Below are 11,468 nucleotides of genomic sequence, written 5' to 3' on the forward strand. Positions count from 1 at the left end.
TGAAAAAGACTCTGATGCTGGGAGGGATTGGGGGCAGGAGGAGAAGGGGACAACAGAGGATGAGATGGCTGGATGGCATCACTGACTCGATGGACGTGAGTCTGAGTGAACTCCGGGAGTTGATGATGGACAGGGAGGCCTGGCGTGCTGCGATTCATGGGGTTGCAAAGAGCCGGGCACGACTGAGTGATTGAACTGAACTGAAAGAAGGTTGTAAACAAAATATTAATGAATAAAATATCTAATAAGGTACTTATTTTTGTTGTTTAGCCATTAAGTCATGTCCAGCTGTTTACAACCCCATGGACTACAGCACTCCATGCTTCCCTGTCCTTCATTATTCTCAACTCATGTTCATTGAGTCAGTGATACTTATATTTATATTACATAGGTACTCATATTCAATATACAAAGACTGCTTATAACTCAATAAAAAGACCAGTTTAAAAATTTTAGACAAAGGATTGGAATAGATGTTTCTCCAAAGAGGAAACAAATATGGCAATAAATACATGAAAGATTTTCAAGATCATTAGTCATTATGGAAATAAAAGTCAAAATCACAATGAGGTATCATGACACACAACAGTGGGTATGAAAAAAAGACAGATAAGAATAAGTGTTGACAAGGATGTAGAAAAGTCATTGTCTTCCTACATTCCTGGTAGAATATGTGAAATGGGACAGCTGCTATGGAAAACAGTATAGCAGTTCCTCTAAATGTTAAATATGGAGTTACCATATTATCTAGCAATTCTACTTCTAGGTACATATCCAAGAAAAATGAAAACATATGTCTACATAAAAAGTTGTACAGGGATGTTCATGAAATATTATTCACAAAAGCCAAAAACAGGAAACAACCCAATGTCTACCAAATGATGAACAGATAAACAAAACATGGTATATACATAAATAGAAAATTATTCTCTCATAAAAAAGAATGAAGTACTAACACATGCTACAAAAAGGATGAATCTTGAGAACATCATTCTAAATGACAGAAGTAAAGCACGAAAGGTTTATCGCATGATTACATTTATGTGAAATATCCAGAGTAGGCAAATTCATAGAGACAGAAAGTAGATTAGTGGTTACCAGGGGTTGGACTTACTAATACGGTGTTTATAATGTTCTAAAATTAGATAATGGTGATGGTTGTACAACTCTGAGAAAATGCTAAGAGCCACTGAGTTGGTCATTCTAAAAGAGTGAATTTTATGGTATATGGATTTTAACTCAATATAGGTATTATTAAAAGTAAATAATTTTGAAAAATCTTAAAGAGTACTTATCAAGCTAATAATAGTAATTTTCTTTGGGTAAGGGAATTAATATATTTTTAAATAAGAAGAATGAATTTTCATATTTATTACCCTGTAATTTAAAATATATTGAAAAATTCCTAAGTACTACACAAAACGGTGCTACATATAAGAGAAATGTATAGTACTATGTTTTAGCCTTCCTGATTTACCACTGAAGGAGAGATATTCATTGTAGAAAATATGCTCTTTTCTAGGCAGTGGGTATATAAAAATGAAAAAGTCATGTCCCTTTTCTTCCAGGAACTTATGGTGATTAAAGAGTAGAGATAGGTATGCAGCTGATTGTTAAATAGTGTGCTAGATGCTGCAGTAATAGCATGTACATCTAGCAATGAAAGTACAAGGCCAGGGACCCAGGGGAGAAAACCTGAACTTCAGAAGATAAGCAGAAGTTAGCCAAGGAGAGCAGAGGTGAGGGCAGACAGGCAATGAGAACAGCATGGCAAAGCCTTCATGGGTGCTGGGGCCTGGGGATGTTCAGAGAACTGCGGACATTGGCAGCTGTGGTGTGAGTAGGTGTTTTATGGGGGAGATTCTTGCCGACGGAAGGGCAAGCCGGAGTCAGACCGAGAAGGACTGTAAATCGTGCCTTGCTAAGGAGTCAGGGCACTGTGCTGTAGGCAACAGAAAATGCCAGGGGATGGAGCAGACTGATGAAGAGACTAGAAAAAGGGAAAACAAGTTAGAGATTCCTGAGTTAACCAGGCTGGAGAGAGGAGGGTGGGAGAGAGAGCAGGGCCAAGGGAAGTGAAGAGGGAGGTCAGATTCAAGAAGTATTTCAGAGACAGAATAGGCAGGACTCAGGGACTCACTGGTGTAGGAGGGGAAAGGGGCAGTGACAATGACTTCCAGAAACCATTAGCTGTCAGAGCACGTATGAAAGATTCTAGTCAGACTTGCTTGCCCCTCAGAAAATAAAATGGAGATGAAAGAAAGGACTTCCTATCCAATAAGAGAAAATACGCCCTGTACTTTGTCAGTCTCTGGATAGATAGACTCTCTTGAGGTCCAGCTGTTGTGACATTATGTGCGGAGGCAAAGAGCATTTGTTCACATGTATCATATTCAAGACATACCAGAGTACGTGCCACGCACTGTGCCAAGTACTTCACATGTACAATTTCTCTGAACCCTCAGGACACCCGTTTTAGAGGTAGAAAATGGAGGCTTACTGAGGTTAAGAAACCAGGTTCAAATGCAGGCAGTCTGACTTCAGAGGCCAAAGTTCTTAATCACTATGCTCTCCTGCATCTGACAGAAATACCTCTGAATGTTTGGGTTAAGCAGCCTTGCTTCTTCACTTCCGACAAAGTCAAGTCAGTTTATAAACTCATCCTCTTTTTCTTCTCACAAGACCCAGTGCACACCCAGAGTATTCAACACTTCCTCAGTTGAGACCAAAGCAACATTTCAACCTTCTCAGTGAGTTCCAGGATGTATACAATGGCCATGTGAGGCAGGCACACCCACCAAGCGGCAGCGCAGCTATAGGATCGGCCAGGTAATCCATGCAAAGCCAAAGTGACTTCCAAAGTCCTTTGGGCTAGTGAAACTACTGGGGATTCAGAGACTCACTAGAGTGCAGGTAGGTATTTTGTTTTTGCTTTTATTTTTACCACCAAACATATATTTCTCTTTCTGCTTACATCACCCAATTTTCCTTTTGCGGACCACAGTTGGTATGGGCTCAGTATGCATGGTTGGAGCAAATGTACTTCATCTCTTCTTTCAAGGGTAAGATTATGATTTGGGCTTGACCAATCAGAGTACCTTTTCCGTTTTGCCCCAGTAATTGGTTTCAAATTGGTCAAGAGATACAATTCAGTCCTATGAGACTCAGACCCAGGAAACTTTTTCACACTGACTGGGAAGAAAAAGTCCTGTTTGGACCTTTTAAGGAAGAATGGCTGAAGCTTCCAGGGACATCAACACAGCCAGACTCTGAGTGAGTAGACAAAACAGGAATGAAGAGTTATAAGACTAAAAGAAAAAGCAAGCTTTGTGTTCCTTAATCAAGTTACTCCTAAAACCTAAGCTGAACAGTTGGTTACACAAACTAATAAATTCCCCTTGATATCTGAGCTGTTTTGAATTTCTGACATCTGCAACCAACAACAACAAAATCACAAGAAAGAGAAACCCAAACATCTGCCTCAGTAAAAACTAGAGAGTGCTGAATGGGCAGCTAGCTAGCCTTCCTGCAAAAGAAACTTGCAGAGGAAGCTGCTACTTCTGAGGCATTTACTGCCAAGATGTGCCTGGGAAAAGCAGCTAATGTAAGAGCTGTCACATCTGGAGATGCTCAGCGTTGGCCTTGTAAATAGTACATTACATGGAGCAGCTGTGGGGCATAAGCAACAAAAGAAAAGGTTAAATAATCTCTGCACACATAGCATGGATCTGCTGTCAGCCCCACTTTCTCACATTCTGGTAAATACAATTTCTTCTCTCCTGACATCTTGCATGAGCATTCTCCCACTCAAATGTTCTTCCAGAACAGCCCAGATGTTTAATCCTACTCATTTTCAAAACTCTCCTCTAGTTTCACCTCCAATAAGGAATGTCCCCTGGTCACTGCAGCCTTTATGAACATTTTCTTTGAGTCCCTATAGAGATTACACCTAGTACCTCCTACATGGGATCCAGGAAAGAGTTGAGTTTGCATATCTAACTTGGAAAAATATTACTGAGGCTTGATTTCCACAGGTACTGCAAGCCCACAAAGAGGGCACAGAGGAAGAATTTGGAATAATTGCCAAATCTAAGAGGACTAGATTTTAATATTGCAAAGAAAAAACAACAGGGTCTCTAATATTCTACAACTTTGTGTTTCTATAGAAAAAGAAGTTCCTGGGGAACTCCTTGTTTATTTTTACAGAAGTATAAAAACACTCCTACAACTTATATGAAATCAGAAAAGCTAAATAGCTAAATTTAGAAATTTAGAAAAATTCAGAAAAGCTGAATAGCTAAAGAAATCTTAAGAAAGAAGAACAAAGTGTGAGGCATCATAATCCTTGATTTCAAGATATACTATAAAGATATGGTAATAAAAACAGTATGGTTCTGGCATAAAAAGAGCCAAAATAGACCTATGGAACACAATCAAGAGATTAGTCTACTAATATATAGTCTACTAATATTTGACAAGGAGCTAGAATATTCAATGGAGAAAAGATAGTCTCTTTGATAAATGATACTGAGATAATTGGATATTCACATGCAAAAAAATGAAATCGGACCTTTATCTTATACCAGTCACAAAAATTAACTTGAAATGAATTAAAGACATTCTGACTCTATGACTATTCAGAGCATAACGTCAGGATTTCAGCTTCCCTCACTAATACCTAATGATAAAAACCCCTTCATGTATTATTGATAAGAGCAGCTAAGTAGACAAATAATAAAAATCTCCTGCCACTTCAAAAGAAAATGAAGAAAATGTGAGTAAATACAAAATCAACTCATCAGATGTATTTTAAAATCACAGCTGTTAGAAGGAAACTCAAGAGACTGTTTCATTCTGCTGGCTTTATGCTGATCAGATATTGCTCTATCCATGTGAGTATAAAGGAAACCCCAGAAGGGTAAAAGGTGAGCCTTTTGGCAAACAACTGATTAGCACCAAGAAGCAACATGAAGTTAGATTTTTTCCAGTATTCTCATCAGACCTCTTCCCACTGCACCAAGCTGCTCCTCCTCTAAAAACAATTCTGTTTGGAGCATTAGTTGTCATTCCTATATCCATTGTCAGACATGACTGGAGCAACTTAGCACACACGCATGTATCCACTGTATATTTGTTAAGCATGATGTTTGCCAGGCAGTATAACAGATAGTAAGTATACAAAAAGAAAACAATACCTAGTCTTAGCACATGAAAAACTCATAATCCAGCAAAGAAACTGCAACATAAACAATGAGCTATAGAGTAATTGCACAGCAAAATCTGCAAAGTGAACAGGGAAGAGAGAGCAATAAATTCTACAGAGAAAGAGGGAAGACGTTTTTGTTGTCATTTGGTTATTAAGTCACATCCAGCTCTTTTGTGACCCCATGAACTGTAGTCCACCAGGCTCCTCTGTCCATGGGAATTCCCAAACAAGAATATTGGAGTAGGTTGCCACTTCCTCCACCAGGGGATCTTCTCAAACCAGGGATCAAACCTATGTCTCCTGCATTGGCAGGCAGATTTTTTTAGCCCTGCTGCTGCTGCTGCTAAGTCACTTCAGTCATGCCCGACTCTGTGCGACCCCATAGACGGCAGCCCACCAGGCTCCCCTGTCCCTGGGATTCTCCAGGCAAGAATACTGGAGTGAGTTGCCATTTCCTTCTCCAATGCATGAAAGTGAAAAGTGAAAGTGAAGTCACTCAATCGTGTCCAACTCTTAGAGAACTCATGGACTGCAGCCTACCAGGTTTTTCCAGGCAAGAGTACTGGAGTGGGGTGCCATTGCCTTCTCCCTTTTAGCCCTGAGCTACCTGGAAAGCCCAGGGAAGTTTTTACACAGGGGTTAAGCCCCAAAGGATGGGTATGAGTTTTTCCAGGCAGAAGGAACCATGAGAAAAAAGGCATGGGTGTGAATGGAATGTGTGAGAAACAGCAAAAATGACGCATGAACATTCCACATCATGAGCAAGACAGTCTTTGCTTATACACAAACCTAATAAGATAAAACATCCTCACAGCTGTGCCATGTAAGGTATTTCTACCTTCCAGAGGCCTTCTAAAGGGCATGACCATGTCCCACTTGCTTTTATCCAAGCCATGCTCACTGTCAGGAAAGGCCTTCCTCTTTTCCTCCATACCTATGACCCACTGTCCTTCCTGGCAGATATCGAACATTACCACTTCTGCAAACTCTGAGGAGAGTTTATTATTCCTTTCTGTGTGTTCTAATCCCTAGACCTCTTGCTAAAGAGCATTTTACTTATTTGTACACATACATGTCAATCTTCCTAACAAGTCTGGTGAAGGTCTCGAAAACAACAGAACTTTAGATAATTGTATGTTTGATAGATGTGAAAGAATGAATGACTTTTGAGATGAAAATCCAGGTGCTAAGGGTGATAGAGAAAAAACATGCGTAAGACAAGTCCTCAAGGGAAACAGGCACATTTATAGCTCATAAGTAGAAGAATAATTTTCAGAATTGAATCCCCCAGGGAAACATTTCCATTCAAATGAAGTCCTAACTGTTATCCAAAGATTTTCACATGCAACTGCTTTGGCGTTGATTTAAAATTCGGCCTAGACAGAGTCATAAACTCACATCTTGTTAGGTCCTTAGAACCCATAAAGAGTCGTTGGCAAAGGTAGATTTTCACGTATAATTTAGACATGTTAAACACAAGTGTAAGGGGGAGAAAATGACTATCTGGTTTTCCTTTCATCACAGGGCATGTGATCATTATAAAGGTGTTAAACTCTTTGCTAAGTGTGAAAATGAGAGGAAATGAGGCTATTGACAAAAAATGCAATTAGATAGTAAATGAAAATTAATGCTGCACAAAACCTCATCTTCTCAGCCTCCTTGTCTCAATGTGTTATTCTCATGAATTAGGGTGAAGCACAGCCGCCACTCCTAAAAGTAAAGATTTTATTAAACTTTATTAAGTCCCAAAATCCCCGCAGGCATTGCCTCTCCTTTGACCTGCTCAAGCTACTCAGTCCTGGGGTTAAAGAAACATCTCATTAGCAGCACCTGATGTCAGCAGTTATGTTATTAAACTGCTTTGCTGCTCAAAATGGAAAAATACCCAGGACACCCTTTTACATAACCCTCTTCTCTTTGCAGTGTAACAGCAGAAACAGTAGTGCCTGGAATTGCCATTAATAATAATTTCAAAAACTTGGTCATTCCTTGGATGTCTTTGAGTTAATGGGAAAGAAGCTACTACCTGCCAGGTAAAATGCCACACACCACTAAGAGAGGAGTGACAGGTAGATGACAGACAGAGTGCTGATCTGCTCAGACTTACAGACTGGGAGGCCTAAGACACAGAAGTTTGTTTTCTCACAGTTTTGGAGACTGGAAGTTTAAGATCAAGGTGTCAAAGGGTTGGTGTCTCGTGAGGCTATTCTCCCTGGCTTGCAGATGGCTACCTTCTCATTATGTCCCACATGGCCTTTCCTCTGTGTTCACTCCTATGTCTTTTCCTCTGCTTGTAAAAGCACCAGTCCCATGGGATTAGGGCCTCACCCTTATTATTTCATTTAACCTTAACCACCTCCCTAAAGAAGCTATATGTAAATACAGCCACACCGGAGGTTAAGTATTCAACATATGAATTTAGAGTAGGGGCACACAGTTCAGTTTGAGATATCTAGATAGATAGACAGGCAGGTGACTAGAAGGACGGAGGCAGGAATGGGAGAAGGGAGAGAGGAAAGGAAGGAGGAAGGGAGGGAGGAAGGGAGGAAGACAGAGGGGAAGGAAGGAAGGGAGACACTAACCTGCTCGAGAAGGAAGATTAGGATCAGATTTAAGTTTCCAACACTGCATACATACACACACACGGACACATACACTTGCACATAAATGAGCCACAATGCAATACATTAACCAAACATTCCAAAAATATTTACTAAGAACTCTGTCATTAGCACTTAGGTGTTATTGAGTGTGTTAACTGAATTTCTAGTTGAAGATGCTTATACTCTAATATGGAAAAAATAATCTATGCATTAAGAAACTTGTTCTTCTATGGAGAAGGAAATGGTAATCCACTCCAGTATTCATGCCTGGAGAGTCTCATGAACAGAGGAATCTGGCAGGCTACAGTTCATAGGGTCACAAAAGAGTTGGACTTGACTTAGCAAGTAAACAAGGGAAGTCCCAAGCCTACAAAATAACTCCTAAAAATTCTAGCCCCTTGTTCTTTATTACAATAGGAGTGTACTTAAGAGACTATATATATTATTTTTGTTATATCACACCAGACTTCTAAAAGACAAAATATAAAGGATATCACTAAAACTTAATTTACTTTAAAATTGTGAAAATTCTCGGGTTTGAAATTATTTAAAATCTACTAACAAAAATAAAACATATTTGGCCAAAAAAAATGAAAGTTGTTCTTAACCTCTATTGCTGAAAGGATCTCTGTGGGATTTTTTTAAAAAAATGCATATCCTATAATCAAATCTTCTGAATCTAAATAGCCTGAGGAGGGCCCTGGGCATCTATATATATTTTTAAATCTCTCCAAGTGATTCTAAAACATAGGAAACATGGAAAGCCAACTCAATCCATTACAATAAACACTGGTCTTTTCTTCTCAACACCAGTGCCCCTGGAATATAATATGTGAAGCTCCTACCACCTCAATGTGAGTGAACTCATCCAGGTGGCTAATAACAAATGGTCTAGGACAATAGTAAACCGCTGGGCAAGATAAGGCATGAATGATTTAAGATAAATGTATAATTATGAAATGCCCTTATAAATGTGAGAGATTACTACATGCAGTAGAACACTCTTTTACAATTTGAAGTGCAACTTTCTTCTAATGTTTCTAGGAAACACTCCCTGCTTTCTCTAGAGGTTTTCAGGGAAGACCCCACATGCCTTTTGTCTGTGACCCCAGCCCTATGAGATACCTGAGTAACTGTGAACCAAGGCTGATCAAGACCCCCATGCTTAGCCCTTCAAACAGGTTGAGTCTGGAATTAATCCTGCAGCCATTACGCTGTGCTTCAGTAACTTGTGGCCCAGGGCAGCTACATGTCTGTTGGACTGCATCCTTCCCCTCAACCCCACTCCACCCCACCAGATTAATCTATTCCACTGGACCTCTGTCTGGGCTTCCTGTTCTCTACCAAAACTCTCACTGGAACCCTAGCCTTCTTGGTGGGGGCACTGGCACTCTGCCCAGCCATTGCCACTGGTACACCTCAGGTCTGGCTTCTAAACTTCTTTGGATCTCCTTAGGGGCTGTGCTGCTTTTACTCTTGGTGTGCCCAAGCTGCTATATGATTCTCAGATGTAATGGTTTTGCCTCCACTGCGGTGTTTAGAAATTGCTGATAACATGTTTGGTTGTCACAATAGAAGCTGCCTTTTCTCACATCATCACCCTGTTTTTATGAGCATTTAGAATGCGGGGGCCCTTGAGAATAGACATCTCACAACATATCTGGGCAGTCTCACACAAGGATTAGTTGTAGTGTGTCTTTGTGAACATTTATGCAGGGGAAAAACCTCATTGATACTATCTGAGACTAGATGCTAACTTTTGGTTTACATATAACCTCAAAGGATATTTTGCAACAAGTCCTAAAAGCCAATAAATTTTCATTTACAGTAGAGCTTGTAAATGAAATGGAGACTATACCATCTAGCAAGGACCTTTACCAAGAATTGTTCGTTGCTGCAAAAATCATTTCACAAATAATGCAATGACATTCTTGGTAGATGAGTCACAAGTAAGAGTATTATATTAATTTATTTTTTGTGTGAAATGATATGTGCAGCTAGATATTACTCGCTACAAATTATCTTTGAAAGTAAAGTAGGTGTTACCATGTGTGCCTTGGAAAGAGATGTTAGGTGTGATAGGTTTGAGATATGAATATTAGCCTTTATTCAGGATAAAGTAAACACGCACAGTAACACCGTGTATCCTCGGCATACCCTCTCAGGGCTCAACCCCCAGAGTTACACCAGTTCCTGCCCACCTGCTCCTTGCATGCCCAGGATGGGTCAGTATGCTATGCTGCCAAGACAACCCATGTACAGGCACCATCCTATAATTCAGAAAGAAATTCTAAAACTTCTTTGTAATTCATTCAAATTAAAAGCTAGATTCATATTAATGATAATAGCATGTGAGAGATTAATGATTATTTTTAAAACCTAAATTTAAGAATGCTTTCACATGTACTGGTTGTATTTGATGTTCACAACAACCCTGCAAGACGGAAGGAAAGATTCTGTATACAATGGAGAATCCCAATCCATTGAGAGGCTGAGAGGCTCAGAGTCACAGATCTAGCAGGGGAAAGCCAGGAATCAAGTCTACACCTCCAGAAGCCGAAAGCTATGTTCTTCTGGCCTAAATAACACTGCCTCACAGGTGAGACAAGCAACAGAGAGGAGAAAAAAACAACAGCAAGGCTAAAGTAAAAAGAATCAGTATGAAATGATAAAATATGTAAATAAAAGGATGGTAATGGTAACTTCTGGAAGCCTAAAAAGGGCAGTTCCAATCTAGGAGATATGATTTTTTTTTTAATTTTTTAAATTTTATTTTATTTTTAACCTTTACATAACTGTATTAGTTTTGCCAAATATCAAAATGAATCTGCCACAGGTATACATGTGTTCCCCATCCTGAACCCTCCTCCCTCCTCCCTCCCCATACCATCCCTCTGGGTCGTCCCAGTGCACTAGCCCCAAGCATCCAGTATTGTGCATCGAACCTGGACTGGCAACTCGTTTCATACATGATATTTTACATGTTTCAATGCCATTCTCCCAAATCTTCCCACCCTCTCCCTCTCCCACAGAGTCCATAAGACTATTCCATACATCAGTGTCTCTTTTGCTTTCTCGTACACAGGGTTATTGTTACCATCTTTCTAAATTCCATATATATGCGTTAGTATACTGTATTGGTGTTTTTCCTTCTGACTTACTTCACTCTGTATAATAGGCTCCAGTTTCATCCACCTCATTAGAACTGATTCAAATGTTTTCTTTTTAATGGCTGAGTAATACTCCATTGTGTATATGTACCACAGCTTTCTTATCCATTCATCTGCTGATGGACATCTAGGTTGCTTCCATGTCCTGGCTATTATAAACAGTGCTGTGATGAACATTGGGGTACACGTGTCTCTTTCCCTTCTGGTTTCCTCAGTGTGTATGCCCAGCAGTGGGATTGCTGGATCATAAGGCAGTTCTATTTCCAGTTTTGTAAGGAATCTCCACACTGTTCTCCATAGTGGCTGTACTAGTTTGCATTCCCACCAACAGTGTAAGAGGGTTCCCTTTCCTCCACACCCTCTCCAACATTTATTATTTGTAGACTTTTGGATCGCAGCCATTCTGACTGGTGTGAAATGGTATCTCATAGTGGTTTTGATTTGCATTTCTCTGATAATGAGTGATGTTGAGCATCTTTTCATGTGTTT

The sequence above is a fragment of the Bison bison genome, unplaced genomic scaffold (assembly GCF_000754665.1).
Source record: "Bison bison bison isolate TAMUID 2011002044 unplaced genomic scaffold, Bison_UMD1.0 scf7180017864194, whole genome shotgun sequence".
In the NCBI taxonomy this organism is placed as follows: Eukaryota; Metazoa; Chordata; class Mammalia; order Artiodactyla; family Bovidae; genus Bison; species Bison bison.